The following is a 23011-nucleotide window of genomic DNA, read 5'->3' on the forward strand; positions in this document are numbered from 1 at the left end:
GTGACTACACTCCAAAAGAACTTTATCGACTGTAAAGCGCTTTGAGACGTCCGGTGGTTGTGAAAGGCTCTGTGTCCGCATGCCCAATACAAGACTCCCAAAACAAGCGCTCTACTCGGAGTTCCGACATGGCAAGCGAGCCCCAGGTGGGCAGAGGAAACGCTTCAAGGACACCCTCAAAGCCTCCTTGAAAAAGTGCAACATCCCCACCGACACCTGGGAATCCCTGGCTCAAGACCGCTCAAAGTGGAGGAGAAGCATCCGGGAAGGCGCCGAACACCTCGAGTGTCGTCGCCAGGAGCAAGTGGAGGCCAAGCGAAAACAGCGGAAGGAGCACACGGCAACCCAGGCCCCCCGCCCACCCGTCCCTCCAACCACCGTCTGCCCCACCTGTGACAGAGACTGCAGATCCCGCATTGGTCTCATCAGTCACCTGACAACTCATGTTAGTGTGGAAGCAAGTCATCCTCGACTCCGAGGGATTGCCTAAGAATAAATGCAAGTCTTTTTTCCTTTCTTTTACATCAGGGGTGCTGTTACCCACCAGAGGCAAGCTTCTTCATATTTGGTTTTTCACTCGGGGTGTCACAACTTTGACATCGATAGGGGAACATGTCTCAGATATTTCCTTTTCATCGCACTCTAATTGTAATAATGAGAATTGAACGAGGAGGATAACCTTTTGAAATTATTAAATGGTACATGGGTGGGCAACAAAAACAAAAGGCTTCAAAACTTTAGGAAGGAAAGGTCAATGGCAGAAAATGCAATTTTTATTATTGAAGTCATGTTGTGAGGAAAATTGCTGGAATGATTACATGAAAAATGTCTTAAATTACATAAAATTTCAATAACTTAAAAATGTTTTACAAACATATCGGAGGTACTTCACCTCTCCCTCACTCCATGTAGGTACTGATAACTATCCTAGTACATCACAAAGAAGCAAGTATTCATTGCTAGGGACAGCCCCTCTATGGTGAAAGTCATCCTTTTTGAAGCCTTTTTGTGGGGAGATGCAGCACCTTTTCAAATGTGTCCATGCCCCCCTCCCCTCCCCCCATCCATCTCTGTAACGATCCCGAGCCCTACAGTCCTCCGAGGTCTCTGCATTCCTCCAATTCTGGCCTCTTGCACATCTCTGATTTTCATCGCTCTATCATTGGCGGGCATGCATTCAGCTCTGGAATTCCCTCCCTAAACTTCTCCGCTTCTCTACCTTACTCTCCTCCTTTAAAACACTCAACACCTACCTCTTTCCCGTCCTATTATCTCCTTATGTGGCTCGGTGTCAAATTTTGTCTGATTCCGCTCCTATGCAGCACCTTGGGACATTTTGCTAGGTTAAAGGTGCTATATAAATGCAAGTTGTTGTTGTCGTCCACCTTTGCCTCAGCTCATCCGCTGCAGAAGCCCTCATCCATGCCTTTGTTACCTCTACACTTGACTATTCCAACGCACACCTGGCCTCAAATATTCTACCCTACGTAAACTTGAGGTGATCCAAAACACGGTAGCCCGTGTCCTAACTCGCACCAAGTCCCGCTCATCCATCACCCTTGTGCTCGCTGACCTACATTGGCTCCCAGTTAAACAACGGCCGATTTCAAAATTTGCATCCGTATTTTCAAATCCCTCCATGGCCTCACCCTTCCCTATCTCTGTAATCTCCTCCAGCCCCACAACCCCCCACTCCCACCGCCCCCCCCACCGCTCCCGAGATGTCTGCACTCCTCTAATTCTGCCCGCCTGAGCATCCCTGATTGTAATCGCACAATCATTGGTGGTCGTGCCGTCTGTTGCCTGGGCCCAAGCTCTGGAACTCCCTCCCCAAATCTCTCCGCCTCTCTTTCCAGTCAGTCGAGGAGGCGGGAGCTCGGAGCAGCGCGAGTCCGGGGTCGGCGAGAGGCCTATAAAGGCCAGCGGGAGTCGAGCAGTTCGAGCAGTCAGTCGAGGAGGCGGGAGCTCGGAGCAGCGCGAGTCCGGGGTCGGCGAGAGGCCTATAAAGGCCAGCGGGAGTCGAGCAGTTCGAGCAGTCAGTCGAGGAGGTGGGAGCTCGGAGCAGCGCGAGTCCGGGGTCGGCGAGAGGCGTACCGGTGCAGCTACAGGGAGAAGGCAAAGAAAGAAACAAAGGTGACGTCACAGCCTAGGGGGTAAGTGATTGGCTGGTGATTGGTGAGTAGTTTTTCTTTTTCTTCTTATATTAGTCAGTAACTTTTAATATTGTTGTTGCCAATTTAAGTGTATCTAAGGGTTCAGTCATGGCAGGAGAGCTCGGTCGGGTGTTATGCTCCTCCTGTACCATGTGGGAACTCAGGGACGCTTCCGGTGTCCCTGATGACTACGTGTGCGGGAAGTGTATCCACCTCAAGCTCCTGACGGTCCGGGTTACGGAATTGGAGCTGAGGGTGGATTCACTCTGGAGCATCCATGATGCTGAGAATGACGTGAGTATCACGTGTAGTGAGTTGGTCTTACCGCAGGGAAAGGGTCCACAGCCAGATAGGGAATGGAAGACCAGCAGGAAGAGTAGTGCAAAGAAGATAGTGCAGGGGTCCCCTGTGGTCATCCCCCTGCAAAACAGATACACCGTTTTGAGTACTGTTGAGGGGAATGACTCATCAGGGGAGGGCAGCAGCAGCCAAGTTCATGGCACCGTGGCTGGCTCTGCTGCACAGGAGGGCAAGAAAAAGAGTGGGAGAGCAATAGTGATAGGGGATTCAATGGTGAGGGGAATAGATAGGCGTTTCTGCGGCCGTGACCGAGACTCCAGGATGGTATGTTGCCTCCCTGGTGCAAGGGTCAAGGATGTCTCGGAGCGGGTGCAGGACATTCTGAAATGGGAGGGAGAACAGCCAGATGTCGTGGTGCACATTGGAGCAACGACATAGGTAAAAAAAGGGATGAGGGCCTATGAAACGAATTTAAGGAGCTAGGAGCTAAATTAAAAAGTAGGACCTCAAAAGTAGTAATCTCGGGATTGCTCCCAGTGCCACGTGATCGTCAGAGTAGGAATCGCAGGATAGCGCAGATGAATACATGGCTTGAGCAGTGGTGCAGAATGGAGGGATTCAAATTCCTGGGGCATTGGGACCGGTTCTGGGGGAGGTGGGACCAGTACAAACCGGACGGTCTGCACCTGGGCAGGACCGGAACCAATGTCCTAGGGGGAGTGTTTGCTAGTGCTGTTGGGGAGGATATAAACTAATATGGCAGGGGGATGGGAACCAATGCAGGGAGACAGAGGGAAACAAAAAGGAGGCAAAAGCAAAAGACAGAAAGGAGATGAGGAAAAGTGGAGGGCAGAGAAACCCAAGGCAAAGAACAAAAAGGGCCACTGTACAGCAAAATTCTAAAAGGACAAAGGGTGTTAAAAAAACAAGCTTGAAGGCTTTGTGTCTTAATGCAAGGAGTACCCGCAATAAGGTGGATGAATTAATTGTGCAAATAGATGTTAACAAATATGATGTGATTGGGATTACGGAGACGTGGCTCCAAGATGATCAGGGCTGGGAACTCAACATTCAGGGGTATTCAACATTCAGGAAGGATCGAATAAAAGGAAAAGGAGGTGGGGTAGCATTGCTGGTTAAAGAGGAGATTAATGCAATAGTTAGGAAAGACATTAGCTTGGATGATGTGGAATCTATATGGATAGAGCTGCAGAACACCAAAGGGCAAAAAACTTTAGTGGGAGTTGTGTACAGACCTCCAAACAGTAATAGGGATGTTGGGGAGGGCATCAAACAGGAAATTAGGGGTGCATGCAATAAAGGTTATAATGGGTGACTTTAATATGCACATAGATTGGGCTAGCCAAACTGGAAGCAATACGGTGGAGGAGGATTTCCTGAAGTGCATAAGGGATGTTTTTTTAGACCAATATGTTGAGGAACCAACTAGGGGGGAGGCCATCTTAGACTGGGTGTTGTGTAATGAGAGAGGATTAATTAGCAATCTCATTGTGCGAGGCCCCTTGGGGAAGAGTGACCATAATATGGTGGAATTCTGCATTAGGATGGAGAATGAAACAGTAATTTCAGAGACCATGGTCCAGAACTTAAAGAAGGGTAACTTTGAAGGTATGAGGCGTGAATTGGCTAGGATAGATTGGCGAATGATACTTAGGGGGTTGACTGTGGATGGGCAATGGCAGACATTTAGAGACCGCATGGATGAATTACAACAATTGTACATTCCTGTCTGGCGTAAAAATAAAAAAGGGAAGGTGGCTCAACCGTGGCTATCTAGGGAAATCAGGAATAGTATTAAAGCCAAGGAAGTGGCATACAAATTGGCCAGAAATAGCAGCGAACCTGGGGACTGGGAGAAATTTAGAACTCAGCAGAGGAGGACAAAGGGTTTGATTAGGGCAGGGAAAATGGAGTACGAGAAGAAGCTTGCAGGGAACATTAAGGCGGATTGCAAAAGTTTCTATAGGTATGTAAAGAGAAAAAGGTTAGTAAAGACAAACGTAGGTCCCCTGCAGTCAGAATCAGGGGAAGTCATAACGGGGAACAAAGAAATGGCAGACTAATTGAACAAGTACTTTGGTTCGGTATTCACGAAGGAGGATACAAACAACCTTCCGGATATAAAAGGGGTCAGAGGGTCTAGTAAGGAGGGGGAACTGAGGGAAATCTTTATTAGTCGGGAAATTGTGTTGGGGAAATTGATGGGATTTAAGGCCGATAAATCCCCAGGGCCTGATGGACTGCATCCCAGAGTACTTAAGGAGGTGGCCTTGGAAATAGCAGATGCATTGACAGTCATTTTCCAACATTTCATTGACTCTGGATCAGTTCCTATGGAGTGGAGGGTAGCCAATGTAACCCCACTTTTTAAAAAAGGAGGGAGAGAGAAAACAGGGAATTATAGACCGGTCAGCCTGACCTCAGTAGTGGGTAAAATGATGGAATCAATTATTAAGGATGTCATAGCAGTGCATCTGGAAAATGGTGACATGATAGGTCCAAGTCAGCATGGATTTGTGAAAGGGAAATCATGCTTGACAAATCTTCTGGAATTTTTTGAGGATGTTTCCAGTAAAGTGGACAAAGGAGAACCAGTTGATGTGGTATATTTGGACTTTCAGAAGGCTTTCGACAAGGTCCCACACAAGAGATTAATGTGCAAAGTTAAAGCACATGGGATTGGGGGTAGTGTGCTGACGTGGATTGAGAACTGGTTGTCAGACAGGAAGCAAAGAGTAGGAGTAAACGGGTACTTTTCAGAATGGCAGGCAGTGACTAGTGGGGTGCCGCAAGGTTCTGTGCTGGGGCCCCAGCTGTTTACATTGTACATTAATGATTTAGACGAGGGGATTTAATGCAGTATCTCCAAATTTGCGGATGACACTAAGTTGGGTGGCTGTGTGAGCTGCGAGGAGGATGCTATTAGGCTGCAGAGTGACTTGGATAGGTTAGGTGAGTGGGCAAATGCATGGCAGATGAAGTATAATGTGGATAAATGTGAGGTTATCCACTTTGGTGGTAAAAACAGAGAGACAGACTATTATCTGAATGGTGACAGATTAGGAAAAGGGAAGGTGCAACGAGACCTGGGTGTCATGGTACATCAGTCATTGAAGGTTAGCATGCAGGTACAGCAGGCGGTTAAGAAAGCAAATGGCATGTTGGCCTTCATAGCGAGGGGATTTGAATACAGGGGCAGGGAGGTGTTGCTACAGTTGTACAGGGCCTTGGTGAGGCCACACCTGGAGTATTGTGTACAGTTTTGGTCTCCTAACTTGAGGAAGGACATTCTTGCTATTGAGGGAGTGCAGCGAAGATTCACCAGACTGATTCCCGGGATGGCGGGACTGACCTATCAAGAAAGACTGGATCAACTGGGCTTGTATTCACTGGAGTTCAGAAGAATGAGAGGGGACCTCATGGAAACGTTTAAAATTCTGACGGGTTTAGACAGGTTAGATGCAGGAAGAATGTTCCCAATGTTGGGGAAGTCCAGAACCAGGGGTCACAGTCTGAGGATAAGGGGTAAGCCATTTAGGACCGAGATGAGGAGAAACTTCTTCACCCAGAGAGTGGTGAACCTGTGGAATTCTCTACCACAGAAAGTAGAGGTCAATTCACTAAATATATTCAAAAGGGAGTTAGATGAAGTCCTTACTACTCGGGGGATCAAGGGTTATGGCGAGAAAGCAGGAAGGGGATACTGAAGTTTCATGTTCAGCCATGAACCATGAACTCATTGAATGGCGGTGCAGGCTAGAAGGGCTGAATGGCCTGCTCCTGCACCTATTTTCTATGTTTCTATGTTTCCTCCTTTAAGACGGTCCTTAAAACCTACCTCTTTGACCAAGCTTTTGGTCACCTGTCCTAATTTCTACTTATGCGGCTCGGTGTCAAATTTTTAATCTCATAATACTCCTGTGAAGCACCTTGGGATGTTTCACTACGTTAAAGGCGCTATATAAATACAAGTTGTTGTTGTAGTATATAATGTAGAAAATGATGATGTACCAGTCAAAAATGATTTAGCTTGGGGTAGAGACGGATGGAACCTCATTGCAGGTGCACCTGCATATCAGCCAAAGACACACACATTTCTGTTATCATCATCACAGGTCGTCCCTCAAAACCGAGGAAGACTTGATTCCACTCTAAAAGTGAGTTCTCAGGTGGCTGTACTGTCCAATGCGGGAATTACAGTCTCTGTCGCAGGTGGGACAGACAGTGGTTGAAGGAAAGGGTGGGTGGGGAGTCTGGTTTGCCGCACGCTCTTTCCGCTGTCTACGCTTGATTTCTGCATGCTCTCGATGACGAGACTCGAGGTACTCAACGCCCTCCCGGATGCTCTTCCTCCACTTGGGGATGTCTTGGGCCAGGGATTCCCAGGTGTCGGTGGGGATGTTGCACTTTATCAAGGAGGCTTAGAGGGTGTCCTTGTACCGTTTCCTCTGCCCACCTGGGGTTCGCTTGCCGTGTCGGAGTTCCGAGTAGAGCGCTTGCTTTGGGAGTCTCATGTCAGGCATGCGGACAATGTGGCCCGACCAATGGAACTGGTCGAGTGTGGTCAGTGCTTCAATGCTGGGGATGTTAGCCTGATCGAGAACACTGACATTGGTGCGTCTATCCTCCCAGGGGATTTGCAGGATCTTGCAGAGACATCGTTCTTGGTATTTCTCCAGCGATTTGAGGTGTCTGTTGTATATGGTCCATGTCTCTGAGCGACACAGGAGGGCAGGTATCACTATAGCCCTGTAGACCATAAGCTTGGTGCCAGATTTGAGGGCCTGATCCTTCTCTTCCTCAGGCGACCGAAGACTGCGCTAGCACACTGGAGGCGGTATTGGATCTTGTCGTCGATTCTTGTGATAACTTTCCCAGTGACCGACAACAGGGAGATTCCTCTGTAGTTGCCACAGTCGAACTTGTACCCTTTTTTAAAGATGGTCACGATTACGGCATCGCTGAGATCTCCAGGCATACACTCCTCCTTTCAGATGAGAGAGATGAGGTCATGCATTCGAGCCAATAGTGTCTCTCCATTATACTTTAATGCCTCAGCGGGGATTCCATCTGCTCCTGATGCCTTGTCGTTCTTGAGCTGATGGATGGCTTTTTCTACCTCGTGCAGGGCTGGTGTTTTGCTGAGATGGTGGAGGGTAGCATGCTGCGGAATGGAGTCGAGAACACTCATGTCAAAGGCAAAGTCTCGATTAAGGAGATCTTTGACGTGTTCCTTCCAGCGGGTCCTGACTGCCTCAGTGTCCTTGATGAGTGTCTCCCCGTTCTTGGCCAGCAGTGGGGTGGGGCCTTGGGCCATAGGTGGTCTTAACTGCAGTGAAGAATCCTCGCACGTCATGGCTGTCGGCCAACTGCTGGGTCTCTTGTGCTTTCTTCACCCACCATCTATGCTTTAGGTCGCGGGTTTTAAGTTGGACCTCAGCCTTCAGCCGCCTATAATGCTTCTTTGCTGCTCCCGAATTGGGTTGCTGCTTTAAGTTCCGAAATACCTTGCGCTTGTGGCTTATTAGCTCCTGGATCTCCTGGTCATTCTCGTCAAACCAGTCTTGGTGTTTCCTGGTTGAGTGACCGAGCGTCTCTTCGCAGACGCTGGTTATGGTGGCCTTGAGGGTAGACCAGGCACTGGGGGCACTCTGCGTCTCGGGGTCATCGAGGGTTGGCAGGTTGGCAGTGAGGCACTGGCTATATAGGGCTCTCTTAGCTGGGTCTTTGAGTGCCCCGGCGTTTATTTTTCTGCAGCACTGCTTCTGTTGCTGTCGTTGCTTTGGGGCTATATTAATGTTGATGACCAAACAGATTAGGTGATGGTCCGTCCAGCAGCTGTCGGCTCCTGTCATGGCGCGGGTGATGTGCACGTCCTTGCGATCCCTCACTCAAACGATGACGTAGTCGAGCAGGTGCCAGTGCTTGGAGCGAGGGGGTTGCCACAATACCTTGTACTTGTCCCTCTGGCGGAACAAGGTGTTGGTGACGACAAGGTTGTGTTCTAGGCATTTTGTCAGGAGCAGGGTATCGCTGGAGTTGGTTTTCCCTACCCCCTCTCTGCCGATCACGCGTCCTCACTGACTCTAGTGTTGAAGTCACCGAGGAGGATCAGTTTGTTGTCCGTAGGGACGCGGGACAGGGATTGTTCGAGGCTGGAGTAGAATTCCTCTCTGGTCTCATCTGTTGCGTCGAGTGTTGGGGCGTATGCACTGATAACTGTGACGCACTGGTTCCGGGATAGGGTGAGCCATGAAAGTCATCACAGTCTGGAACGCTGCACCGCCATCAGTACCCGGGAACTTAAGACGCTTCGATGTCGACATCGCCGCCCTAAGCGAGAACCGGTGGGCAGGGGAAGGCCAGCTCAAAGAACAAGGTGGAGGTTACATCTTCTTCTGGAAAGGCAAACCAGTAGAACGCTGCCTCCATGGAGTTGGTTTTGCCATCAAGAACGAGCTGGTTGACCGCCTCAGAGACTCCCCCTGCGGGATTAGCGAACCCATCTATACGTCACCTCTCACTAACCGTTACTGTACACATATTTTAAATGTCCCGTGATTTTCCGAATGATTAATTTTTACTATACAACAACTTGCATTTATGTAATGCATTTAACATGGTAACAAAAGCAGAAAATGCTGGTAATATGTCCCAAGGTGCTTCACAGAAGCGTTATCAAACAAAATTTGACACTGAGCCACATAAGGAGATATTTAGTACAGGTGACCAAAAGAGGTCGGTTTTAAAGAGCGTCTTAAAAGCGAAGCGAGAGGCGGAGAGATTTAGGGAAAGAACGGGACCTCGGAACAGTGGGAGGCATTCAAGGAGGGGATCCGGAGGGTTCAGGCCAAATATGTACCCTTAAAGAAAAAGGGTGGGACTAACAATTCTAGAGCCCCCTGGATGTTGAGGGACTTACAGGGGAGGATAAAGAAAAAAAGGGAAGCTTATGTCATATACCGACGGCTAAATACTGTAGAATCTCTGGAGGAATATAGAAAGTTCAGAGGTGAAATTAAAAAAGATATTAGGAATGCTAAGCAAGAGCATGAAAAATTCTTGGCAAGTAAAATCAAGGAAAACCAAAGATGTTCTATAAATATATTTAGAGCAAGAGGATAACTAAAGAAAGGGTAGGACCTATTAGAGACCATGAGGGTAATCTGTGTGTGGAGGCAGAAGATGAGGGTATGGTTCTTAATGAATACTTTGCGTCTGTTTTCACAAAGGAAGGGGGCAATGCAGAAGTTTCAATGGTGGGCAGGAGGTGGAGTGGGTGTAGGAAGTGTTTAGTCAGGATGCACCGGGCATCATGGTACGGGAAAGGCTTGATGAACCAACTGGTCTTTTTCTGCTGTCACTTTTGTATATCGTCGAATACAGGAGATCTCAGAGACGCCGTAATCGTGACCTTCTTCAAGAAAGGGGACAAGTCCGACTGCGGCAATTACAGAGGTGTTTCCCTGTTGTCTGCCGCAGGGAAAACCAGCGCAAGAATCCTCCTCAATCGCCTCTTCCCCGTGGCTGAAGAGCTCCCCCCAGAGCCGCAATGCGGATTCTGCCCACTAAGGGGCATAACGGACATGATCTTCACCACGCGAAAAATCCAAGAAAAATGTAGGGAGCAGCACCAACCTCTGTACATGGCCTTCTTTGAGAATACAGTGCACACCTATTACATACAGCAGGTTAGTCTCGTCTAAATAAAAGTCAACTAATCATACTCACTTACTCCTACTCGTCTGCTGGTGTAAATAAATCTTGCCCACTGCTCTGTCGTGTAGATGAGCTTACAGTTGATGTCTGTTCGCTTTCATTATCAGTACACCCTTAATCTCTTTGATATCAACACTTAAGAGTGCTTCTCTCTTCCAGCAGCTATTTTGTCAGTGAGGTTGAAGTACCCAGTGCAGATGACACAGGAGGAAAATATCTTTAAAATATTCTCTAGTAAAGAGAAGATTGAGAGTTGAACTGATAAGGGTCTTTTTGAAGGTCCTCGACTCCGAGGGACTGCCTAAGAAGAGGAGTCATTAACAAATCCAATACTGAATTCAGGAGAAACTTCTTTAACCAGAGATTGGTTAGAATGTGGAACTTGCTACTACAAGGAGTGGTTGAAGCGAATAGATTCGATGCATTGAAGGGGCAGTGCGATAAGTACATGAGAGAGAAAGGATTAGAAGGATATGCTGCTCGAGTTCGATGAAGTAGGGTTGGAGGAAGCTTGTGGCACAGACCTGTTGAACCGAATGGCCTGGTCCTGCGCTGTACATTCGATGTAATTCTGTGACTGCTCCTGAAAACTGTCTGTGTAGATGTCGTCAGGATAGCACTGGGCCGTGTCTTTGATACATTCCTCAGTCAAATAAAGTGTCGTCTAAAGGAAAGAAATGGAAGACTTACATTTCTATAGCGCTTTTCACCACATCAGGACGTACCAAAGCGCTTTAGTACTTTTTAAAGTGTGGTCACTGTTGTAACGCAAGTGGCTCGTGTGGAGCATAAACACCGGCATGGACCAGTTGGGCAGAATGACCTGTTTGTGTCTGTAAATTCGATGTAATAGTAAAAAAAAACTTCAACAGAACATGGAGTAGACATACATCTACACTCCTGATTCTGGGTGATCAGCAGAATAATCAGAAGTTAGCCAATTGCCAGTGTGTAAAATAAGCAAGGCAAAGTATCAGCTGGAAACCCGTTCAGTATAGATCCCTTCGTTGCTGAAATTGGTAAGGCTCCCGTTTGCTTTTACACTTATTGCCTCTCCTCCTGCCGTGAGTTCTCCTTACACCATGTAACTTCCCTGGCTGCGGGCGTGGGGAGGGAGGCACACAATCTGTTCACAGGCCGCTGCCAGGACCACCTCGAAGCCGGCTGCTCAGCTGCAGAGCCTGAAGACGAGAGTTTTGCTCCATCAATGCGGGGAAAAGAGCGAGCTTGCGTTTCTATTACAGGTAGCACCTTTCACAACCACAGGACATCCCACAGCGCTTTACAGCTAATGAAGTACTTTTTTTTGGAAGTGTGGTCTCCGTTGTAATATAACAAACGTGACAGCCAATTTGTGCACAGCAAGCTCCCACAAACAGCAACATAATAATGACCAGATAATCTTTTTCTTAAGTGATGTCGGTTGAGGGATAAATGTTGGTCCGGACACTGGGGAGAACTTCCCTGTTCTTCTTCGGAATAGTGGCCGTGGGATCATTTCCTGAGAGAGCAGACGGGGCCTTGATTTAACGTCTCATCCGAACGACGGCGCTCCCTCAGCACTGCACTGAGAATGTCGGCCCTGGAGTGGGGCTTGAACCCACGACCATCTGACTCGTAAGCGAGAGTGCTACCACTGAGCCATGGCCGACACTGGGAGTGCCTAGCTACTGGTCTGCCCTTTCCCACAATGATGCGATTGCCATTGGAACACATGCGGGGTGGGGGGGGGGGGGGGGGGGAACGGGACGTGAGGAAGATGCTGAGAGTGAACTCGTGGTCCGCGGGTAATCTACTGGAGCTGCACCGCCTCTTTGGGAAGTATTTTCTAAACCAGGCTGCTATCAAATGTTGCCAAAAAACGAGTTTACTTGGCGACTAGAAACAAGACAAGTCAGACAGTTTAAGATGATCTGACTGTGCCAAATCATTCTTAGAAAAACAAAACAGGTGACTGGAAGGGCTTCATTATAGAAAAGGAAACACGAGCCACTCGCCTGTAACAGTGGATGCATTGTGGAAGGGAAGCCAGGCCATTAGACCATCTGTGGAAGTTAATAATCTGCTCAGTTCTTTTAATTAAAAAGGTAATAACCCATGCACGTGTCATCTTTCAACTGTGTTGCTCTATTTAAATAAAAGAGACGTTCAACATTTCAATATTCCGCATCTTTTATTTGCAATTGGTCAACCCGCCAAGAAAGGAGAGCAGTGGTTTATTGAACAATGTAATCACACATTGAGTGTTTAATTTTAAGAAACAAAGTTAATAAAATCACTCGGGCTTATTGACACTGCGAATGGTGAACCTGGATTTCTAAAATGTAGAACCAGGGCTGACAATGTTCTCACCTTCCCCACTCCCCTCCCCACAAAGTTCGGCACATTTATCTTTAGCTGAAATATTGTCAGCGAGGCCAAAACATTTTGCGCATTTTGCTCAAGCAGCGTCAGAGCTTTAGTGCAGCTACGAAGTTCAAGTCTCCCCCCCCCACCCCACCCCAATGTGCCTTCGCCCCCAACCTCGACCCAGCACCCGTAACTGCAACAGCGTGCAGTTTACTCTTCACACCAGCCATCATTGTGGCCTGTGGGAGTTCCGCATCAGGGAAGTGTGTCCACTCGGAACTGGACGGGGACTCATTTCAGGTCGAACTCTGACCGCCATCAGGCAGTGGACGCCCATCAGCTCGGGTTACATTCAAATCCTGCTCATCCATTGCACCAGCCAAATCTCTCAGACATGCACAGTGGCTGGATTATGCATGGTTCCCCTACGCCTCAGTCATGCCTTACTGGGCTGTTGGCAAGTGTAGTGGTGTGCCTTTGCCCTGTTACGCAAGAGAGAGAAACACAGAGGAGAAGGAGGCGGCACGTTTCATTATACGAGGGATCGCACCAAGTATGCCCTGATGGATGTTTTGTGGATGAGGAGTTATACCAACAACAGGGCGCCCTGATTTGCACAGGGACTTTTGCCAAGTACAGCAGGATAGCTTGGCAACACAGTAGTTAAGCACTTGCGTTCTGTGACAACTGGTGAGAAGAGTTTCATCATTTCTTAATCATGTCCTTCGCTCTGAAGTCCCTCCATCTGAAAAGCCAGCATCTGTCTCGCTCCCTGCGTGGAAAGGAGACCCCCTCAAGGCAACGCTGGTAACAGCAGCTGCGCAGTTCACGCTCTGCTCACTCCCCTTTCCAGCTGCCAGGAGATGAATGAAGGCGAACAAATTAATTAAAATTACAACTAAAGCAAAAAACAAATGCTTAGAAAACATATTAAGCAAACCCCCCCACCACAAACCTAACTAAATGTTGAATCAGGTGCTTAATTGATACAGTTCTAAAATAAGCTTCAACGGAGCGTAACACAAAACGTAAAACGGTTCCTTCAATCGCATAAAGCAAGCTCCTTTCCACTTTGGCTATGCACATGTCTGACGGCTGAAGAGGTCGAGGGTGATGGCACTGAGGAATGCTGGGATGCTGTTCTGATGGTGTAGGTGAAGGTTGATCAGCTCAGTGAGGGACTTGGAGAAATCCGTCTCCAGGAGCTGCATCTTGGCTCCCAGGCTGCTGGCGGCCTGCAGGGAACAGAGAAGTAACACGATTCAGTCATCGGCACAGTGACGGCGCCATCTAGTTCAAAACATTTCCTTTCCCTGCTTCATTTACTTGTCGTCCCCTCTTGTTTTGGGGTCTGTCTGGCCAATATTTATCCCTCAATCAACATAACAAACAGTTTATCTGGTCGTTAACACATTGTTATTTGTGGGAGCTTGCTGTGCGCAAATTGACTGCTGTGTTTCCTGCATTACAACAGTGACTACACTCCAAAGGTGCTTCACTGGCTGTAAAGTGCTTTGAGACATCCGGTGGCCTTGAAAGGCGTGAAATAAATGCAAATCTTTCTTCTCTCAGATGCCACACATTAATACTAAAAATATGTTCAGAAGAGGTGCAATTCCTCGAAGAGGCGAGGGCCCAGGGACAGCACGTGCCAGCCCACACTGCGATGTGTGCGCGCACTAGGTCCGTGCAGCAGAGCTGGTCTCCAGTCGTCTTGGTCAATCCTTGTCACTGGACCAAGACCTAGCTCTGTCAAGCCTGTGTGGTGGCTGGTGTGCAACGGCCACCCCACGTTAAAAAAAATCCCCGCACAGGCATCTTCCATCCTTCAACATATAGTTCGGGACGTATATTAGGCCCTTCATTGAAACACCTGTGAACTCATCCCTTTTTGGTGTGGAAGCAAGTCATCCTCGTTTCGAGGGACTGCCTATGATGATGAATTAGAGTTCGCCCATTTGTCTCTGTTAATAGCAGGAGAATTTGAGGTTATATGGTGGCCTGTCCTGGGGCTTATATACAAGAGACTCACACCCAACAAAGGCACAAGTGAGTTGTGGTCAGAATTGAGGGTGGCTCATATCACACAGTTCCTTGTCACTTGTTCTGCTTAATGCCCCTTTAGGTAAGCAATTAAAATGATAAATATCTGCTATTAACTTTGATTTGGAACTGTTGTGGGTGTGGTGGTTCTGCTAATGTCTCTTTATTGGCTCCATGAAATGCCAAGTTGGCCCTGCACCAATAACCACCTTGGTAAAGAACATTCATCAGATCTGCTCCGAGACAACTCTCCTCCCAAATGCCATGCCCTGTGGCCTCAAGGAGGTGCATGAAAGTGAGGGGCGCAGGTTGACTCCCTTGCCCAGGGGTGGTGGCGAGACTGGTGCATGTTCTTTTCCATCTCCAACTACCAAGGGCACAACTCAGATGGAACTCAGATGGGGGAATGACACGTGGGCAATTGTAGTATATCGCATGGTGCTCTAAAGTGCTCTGTGCCACCCTGCTCCTCCTTCACCGTCTTGTTTTACTGCAGAGGTGGAAGCAAGCTCACACGTTTTACCATCTCCAGTATTTAGTCTTTGATGGTTAAGAGAAGGTGCACTAAAGCAGTCCTGGGGACGTATGGAGAGACTGGAGTATGAGCCTTGCTTGTTAATTTGCTCTTTAAGTGTCAGGTGTGGCTCAGTGGGTGGCACTCTCGCCTCTGAGTCAGAAGGTTGTGGGTTCAGGTCCCACCCTAGGGACTTGAGCACATAAATCTAGGCTGACACTCCAGTGCAGTGCTGAGGGAATGCTGCACTGTCGGAGGTGCCGTCTTTAGGATGAGACGTTAAACTGACGTTACATCTGCTCTCTCAGGTGGACGTAAAAGATCCCACGGCACTATTTCGAAGAAGAGCAGGGGAGTTATCACTAGTGTCCTGACCAATATTTATCTCTCAATCAACATAATAAAAACAGATTATGTAGTTATCACATTGCTGTTTGTGGGAGCTTGCTGTGCGCAATATGGCTGCTGCGTTTCCCACATTACAACAGTGACTACACTCCAAAAAGTACTTCATTTGCTGTGAAGCGCTTTGGGACATCCGGTGGTCGTGAAAGGCGCTATATAAATCCAAGTCTTTCTTTCTTTAATCCCTGTGGATTGCTACTAGCTGCCTGTGCCTTCATGGATAAAATCAGGGGAGCAGTCCTATTGTCCTCAATGCCACCAGGCTTACTGTGCAGGGATGGGGTTTCTCGTTACTGTCAAGTCTGAACATCTGCAAGGAAGTGTCCATTCTGTCCCACCTGGTGGGTCTTTAATTGGAATGTCTTTCTGTGACTTGACTGTTTCAAATCCAAAACTGGCCAGAATAGGCATGGGGTAGAGGGTAAGGCGGTGGATTTGTTTGCTTTGCTGACAATGAAAATCGATTGGAAATCTTAAGAAGTAATGACTCGACACCATCAGACAATGGAAACTAATTGAAGGCTGTGTAACCAACAGACGTTTGGTGGCCGGTTTACAGGTTAGACATTTTTGGACAGAACGGAAAACGAAAAATCCAAAACTGGAAGGGTGACAACTTGAGTCTTAATGGGATCGCCACCCTGACTGTAGGTCCTGGCCTGGACTAGTAAATACAAGAGCTGCTGTGCTATGCATGAGGCTTCCTTGCTGATGTCCTCTCTTCCACCTGCACAACATTTCATTCCCAGCGTTTGGCTTGTCAGCACATTTCCAAGCTGTGTAAGATGCTGCCACACGACAAACATGTTTCTTTAAAGAAACTAAAATATCACCAAGCCGTGACCAATCTTGGGAGAGTTCTTAACCTACTGCCACGTTCTGAAATCATTTGATGATAGAAGTGGCTGAAAGCAAGGGTGAATCATGGTATGATTATCGAGTTTTCAGGGATTTAAAAAGTAAGAAAATAACATTTTCTTTCCTCTGTAAAGTGCTTTTTCCTAATCTTTTAAGCACCCTCCCCCTCTCTCTCCTACTGAAAAGGTGTTACCAGACCTGGTAATCTATCTGGTTGTTGGAAGTTAGAGTAAAGCCATCCTGGAGACGGTGTATGAGCTTTGCATGTTGATTTGCTCTTTAATCCCTGTGGATTGCGACTAGCTGCCCGTCCTCGGTACTCAGGTGGGTATAACCAGCGGACCAGACCGATTGACCTCAGTGCCACCAGGCTTACTGTGCAGGCGGCAAGGGGGGGTGTGCCAGGTACCGTCAAGCTGTAAGTACTTCATTAGCTGTAAAACGCTTTGCGACGTCAGGTGGTCGTGAAAGACGCTATATAAACGCAAGTCTTTCTTTTCTTTTATGTCCAAATCCAGATAGGACAAGACAGGTGGGGCGGGGGCATTGAATTACAGTAAGAATGAAGGAAAGAATTTGCAGTAATATGGCATCTTTTATGCTGTCAAGATGTCTTGAAGCTTCACAGCCTATGAATTACTTTTGAAATGTAATCAGACGAGGGCAAATGCAGCAACCAATTTACACACAGCAAGATCCCACAAACAGCAACGAGATAAGTGACAAGCAAATCTGTTTTTTGGTTAAAGATACAGCCCAGCACCCCCCTGGGAACATCCCGCCCAGGGCTCCCGGGGACCACCCGCCCAGCGCCCCCCTGGGGACATCCCGCCCAGGGCTCCCGGGGACCACCCACCCAGCAACCCCCTGGAAACATCCCGCCCAGGGCTCCCGGGGACCACCCACCCAGCGCCCCCCTGGGGACATCCCGCCCAGCGCCCCCCGGGACATCCCACCCACTGCCCCCGGGACATCCCGCCCAGCGCCCCCCGGGGACATCCCGCCCAACGCCCCCCGGGGACATCCCGCCCAACGCCCTCTGGGGACATCTCGCCCAGGGCTCCCGGGGACCACCCGCCCAGCGCCCCCCGGGGACATCCCGCCCAGCACTGCCCCCCAGGACATTCCGCCCAGCGCTCCCCGGGGACATCCCGCCCAGCGCTCCCAGAGACATCCCGCCCACTGCCCCCCGGGGACATCCCGCCCAGCGCCCCCCGGGGACATCCCGCCCAGCGTCGCCCGGGGACCACCCGCCCAGTGCCCCCCCCGGGACATCCCGCCCAGCGCTCCCAGAGCCATCCCGCCCAGCGCCCCCCGGGGACATCCCGCCCAACGCCCCCCGGGGACATCCCGCCCAGGGCCCCGTTGATCACACCCAGGGCCCCCAGCGATCCCCGCCCAGCGCTCCTGGGGACATCCTGCCCAGCCGGTTTTCCAATACAAAAACCGCACATATACAGCAAAAAAAAATGAGAAGGAACATTGGCTGGCACTTAGCGTGATCTTTGCTTTGCAGTTTTTGCAAATTCATCGATAATCTTAATAACTAGTGCACATTGTGTGGGACAGAAGAGGGAAATAAGCTTCTCTGTCATTAACCGACATCTGGTGGCCTGATTTACATTTTACAAATTTCTAGTTAGAACACCAACAGAAGGACGGTCCAGTTCAAAGCCCTTTTCTGTGCCTCCCGGGTTTGCCTGTACAAAGTCGAAGCTCGCAAACACTGAGACGGTCACTTTTGGAGAGCAAAAAAAAACCTATCTCCAGACCACAGTCCTCGGTGACACATAACTGAAAAGAATTCATAATTCTACTCGAACAGGATGTACTTGAACAAAGAAAAGGAATGATAAAGGGATAGAGCTTTCTTTAGAACATTATTTTTTTTAGTTGAAACATTATACAAAAGGAGCAGTTATCAGTTGCTAACACCATTCTCAGCTTGCTTTAAGGACTTGAATGCTAAGCCAGACCTTGGAGAATTGCCTTGGTTTCTTTCCGCCATATCAATCTGGACACAGAGCAGCACTTGAACAATGATAAGGGATATTAAGCACTCGCATCGAGAAATCTCCTCTGTAGCTCGGTATGAAGAACTGGCGTTAACAATGTAACACTGAAGACTGGCAGAAGAGAACTGTAATAACTAAAACAAATTTAGAATTGTGGGGGAGTCCAAAACTAGGGGCCATAAATATTAAATCCAACAGGGAATTCAGGAGAAACGTCTTTACCCAGAGAGTGCTTAGAATGTGAAACTCGCTGCCATAAGGAGCAGTTGAGGTGACTCGCATAGATTTATTTAAGACGAAGCTGGAGGAAATGGGTTCGACAAAGAGGGGTGGGAGGAGGCTCGTGTGGGGCATTAACACCGGCATGGACCAGTTGGGCCAAAAGGCCTGTTTCAGTGCTGTTAATACTATGTAATGCTACAGAATATATAATATTTTAAATGATGTAAGCTGCGTGACAGTTTAAGACTGAATATTAGGAAAACCCTATTGAAATAAGAACATAACATGTATTGGTACATCTCTTTCTCTCCTAAACCTTTCCAAGGGCCATTTTGCACAAAATATCGAGGTAGCATTATGAACTGAGGATGCTAAGTTTCATACTGAAATTTCTAAAATTGAAATCGGACCTCAAACATTGGTTTTCAAAATAGATGGTCCATTTTTCCTCACAATTTAATTCTGTCCCTCATAGCATTAGTTGAACATTCTTCCCACACACCGAGGTGCTTACCTCTCCTGCGCTGTCAAACAGAAACCAGGCAAATTCCCTACAGATCCCTCGCAGACAAGACAGGCTCAAGTGCAGAACATCTGAGACAGGATCTGATTTTTACCGATAGAGTCGTCACTTCTGTGTTTAAAATTTCTCCAACATATCTTTCCACTGACCTAGACCGTTGTTAGGAATGTTGCGACTTGAGTTAATGGGGGCTTACACAACTACCTTGGTGTGAGCTGACTGAAGGGACTCAAGCAGGTGGCAGTCTACACTCAGAATGCACCAGTGTCAGACCACACTATAACTCCCAGATTGCACCAGTGTCAGACCAGACGACAACTCCCAGAATGCACCAGTGCCAGGCCAGACTACAACTTCGAGAATGCACCAGTGCGGGCGGGACAAACTACAACTCCCAGAATGCACCAGTGACATACCAGACAACTCCCAGAGTGCACCAGTGTCATTTGTCTGCAACCCCAAGAATGCCCCAATGCCATCCAGACTACAAGTCCCAGAATGCACCAATGCAACGCCAGACTACAACTCCCAGAATGCAGCTTATGCCTGCCTCACTGAGATCACTGACCACCCAGCACATTGCATAGCAGAGGAGGGGGAAAATAAAATGCCAGAATATTTTTAATGTCTGGCCATTCAGGGAGTATGCCGCGACTTGATGTAAGCTGCACCCATTCCCCATCCAATGATAGCAAAGATTGGACTGCACTGAACCCCGGGGCAGCCATTAGTAGGTCCACCCATGAATACTTGATGCTAACTGTGGAAATTTTTACAAAGCAGTCAAGCATGAGTTTTTAATTTTATCGCAGGTAACTTTAACAGGGAAAACAATGCGGCCAACCATACACAAGGCTAGTAATAGATTAAATAAATAATGGTGCAAAGATGTTTTACTGAGCAAAAATACAGAGCTGGACATCTGAAATAAAAACATAAAATGCTGGAAAAATTCAGGTGGTCAGCAGCATCTGTGGAGAGAGAAACAAAGTTCATGTTTCAGGTCGATGAACCCAGTGTGATGAAAGGTTAACTCTGTTTCACTCTCCACAGATTCTGCCTCACATAAGAAATAGGAGCAGGAGTCGGCCATTTGACCCCTCGAGCCTGCTCCGCCATTTAATAAGATCATGGCTGATCTGATTATGGACTCGGCTCCACTTCCCTGCCCGCTCCCCATAACCCTTTATTCCCTTATCGCTCAAAAATCTGTCTCTCGCCGCCTTAAATATATTCAATGACCCAGCTTCCACAGCTGCTGACCTGCTGAGTAGTCCCAGCATTTTCTGTTTTAATTTATAGAGAGCTGGCCCTGCCTCTCTCATCAGCCTCCATTCCTAGGAATACTTTCACTCCCCACCTCAGGCCCAGAACCTTCAGTTGCCAGATACCTGGAAAATGACCCTGCCCCACCTTGGCCTCGATGCCCTACTATGCCCACTGTTTGGCACCCAATTACATTCCTACCCTGATTAGTCCGTGCCCAAGCCCATACCTTGGGCTACCTGTAAACAACGCCAAGGGAGATCTCTAATAGTGGTGCTCATGTTTACACCTATGGTATTGACAGAAAACCTGGATGGGCCTGGATATCACTCAAACCATGAGCCCTTTTTCTATCTTTACCGTTAAATTCAGTTTGGAACTCTAAGTAAACACTAGGATACCTTGTGCGTTGCTGCCTTGAGTTCTCTTGTGTGTGAGTAAGTGATGGCAAAAAGCATATTGAAATCATGCCCATTTTGCACGGAGACTGTAAAAGGTTCCTAATTGATTAGTGCAGCACTGTTGTTGCAGCAGTTTTTATACCCCTAGTGTTTGTTAACTGATTACAGTAATTACAACTTTATTACAGTGTTTTTAATTATTCATCGCTCTGGTACTACAACTTTTTCTGATTAATTAGGTGCCAATAGCGGCCATTTAAAAATCCAATTCAATATCTTGCAGCAGAGGGTGACTGCCTCAGAGAGCTAAAGCAACTTTCTGTGGATAGCTCCATTCGTCCGTATTCGAATACCACAGTGACTACGAAGCGGTTCGCCTCTCGCATTGACACACTTCTGCTGGTATAGCAACGCTGTAATCCTTTCCTGAGGTGATGTACATTCTTCTTCTTCTTCTTCTTCTTCTTAGGCGGTCCTTCGAATCGAGGATGACTTGCTTCCACACCAAAAAGGAATGAGTTCAATGAGTTCACAGATCTTTCAATGAAGCACCTAATATTCTAGGTCCCGAACTACAAATTGAGCGGTGGAAGATGCCTGTGCATGGATTTATTTTAACGTGTGTTGGCCATTGCACATCAGCCACCACACGGGCTTGACAGAGCTTGAGCTTGGTCCAGTGGCAAGGATTAACCAAGATGAGTGGAGAACAGCTCTGCTGCACAGACCTAGTGCGCACACATATCATAGAAACATAGAAAATAGGTGCAGGAGCAGGACATTCAGCCCTTCTAGCCTGCACCGCCATTCAATGAGTTCATGGCTGAACATGAAACTTCAGTACCCCCTTCCTGCTTTCTCGCCATACCCCTTGATCCCCCGAGTAGTAAGGACTTCATCTAACTCCCTTTTGAATATATTTAGTGAATTGGCCCCAACCACTTTCTGTGGCAGAGAATTCCACAGGTTCACCACTCTCTGGGTGAAGAAGTTTCTCCTCATCTCGGTCCTAAATGGCTTACCCCTTATCCTTAGACTGTGACCCCTGGTTCTGGACTTCCCCAACATTGGGAACATTCTTCCTGCATCTAACCTGTCTAAACCCTTCAGAATTTTAAACGTTTCTATGAGGTCCCCTCTCATTCTTCTGAACTCCAGTGAATACAAGCCCAGTTGATCCAGTCTTTCTTGATAGATCAGTCCCACCATCCCGGGAATCAGTATGGTGAATCTTCGCTGCACTCCCTCAATAGCACGAATGTCCTTCCTCAAGTTAGGAAACCAAAATTGTACACAATACTCCAGGTGTGGCCTCACCAAGGCCCTGTACAACTGTAGCAACACCTCCCTGCCCCTGTACTCAAATCCCCTCGCTATGAAGGCCAACATTCCATTTGCTTTCTTAACCGCCTGCTGTACCTGCATGCCAACCTTCAATGACTGATGTACCATGACATCCAGGTCTCGTTGCACCTTCCCTTTTCCTAATCTGTCACCATTCAGATAATAGTCTGTCTCTCTGTTTTTACCACCAAAGTGGATAACCTCACATTTATCCACATTATACTTCATCTGCCATGCATTTGCTCACTCACCTAACCTATCCAAGTCCCTCTGCAGCCTCATAGCATCCTCCTTGCAGCTCACACTGCCACCCAACTTAGTGTCATCCGCAAATTTGGAGATACTACATTTAATCCCCTCGTCTAAATCATTAATATACAATGTAAACAGCTGGGGCCCCAGCACAGAACCTTGCGGTACCCCACTAGTCACTGTCTGCCATTCTGAAAAGTACCCATTTACTCCTACTCTTTGCTTCCTGTCTGACAACCAGTTCTCAATCCACGTCAGCACACTACCCCCAATCCCATGTGCTTTAACTTTGCACATTAATCTCTTGTGTGGGACCTTGTCGAAAGCCTTCTGAAAGTCCAAATATACCACATCAACTGGTTCTCCTTTGTCCACTTTACTGGAAACATCCTCAAAAAATTCCAGAAGATTTGTCAAGCATGATTTCCCCTTCACAAATCCATGCTGACTTGGACCTATCATGTCACCATTTTCCAAATGCGCTGCTATGACATCCTTAATAATTGATTCCATCATTTTACCCACGACTGAGGTCAGGCTGACCGGTCTATAATTCCCTCTTTTCTCTATCCCTCCTTTTTTTTTTAAAAAGTGGGGTTACATTGGCTACCCTCCACTCGATAGGA

At 47.8% G+C, this 23011-nt stretch overlaps 1 long non-coding RNA gene across 2 annotated transcripts in view; it reads right to left on the reverse strand.

Moving 5' to 3' along the window:
* Positions 1–12347: 12347 nt before the first annotated feature.
* LOC139281264 (uncharacterized) overlaps positions 12348–23011 on the reverse strand; it is a 36453-nt gene continuing 25789 nt past the window's right edge. Inside the window, exons 1-2 of one of the 2 annotated variants that reach the window (XR_011596854.1) lie at positions 19114–19425; positions 12348–13777 (exon numbers count right to left, since the gene is read on the reverse strand). This is a non-coding gene — a long non-coding RNA (uncharacterized lncRNA). Of the gene's footprint in view, positions 13778–19113; positions 19426–23011 lie in introns of those variants that run through there. The other variant, XR_011596855.1, reaches the window with a different exon arrangement.

This window comes from Pristiophorus japonicus, chromosome 15, assembly GCF_044704955.1.
Source record: "Pristiophorus japonicus isolate sPriJap1 chromosome 15, sPriJap1.hap1, whole genome shotgun sequence".
NCBI classification, from domain to species: Eukaryota; Metazoa; Chordata; class Chondrichthyes; family Pristiophoridae; genus Pristiophorus; species Pristiophorus japonicus.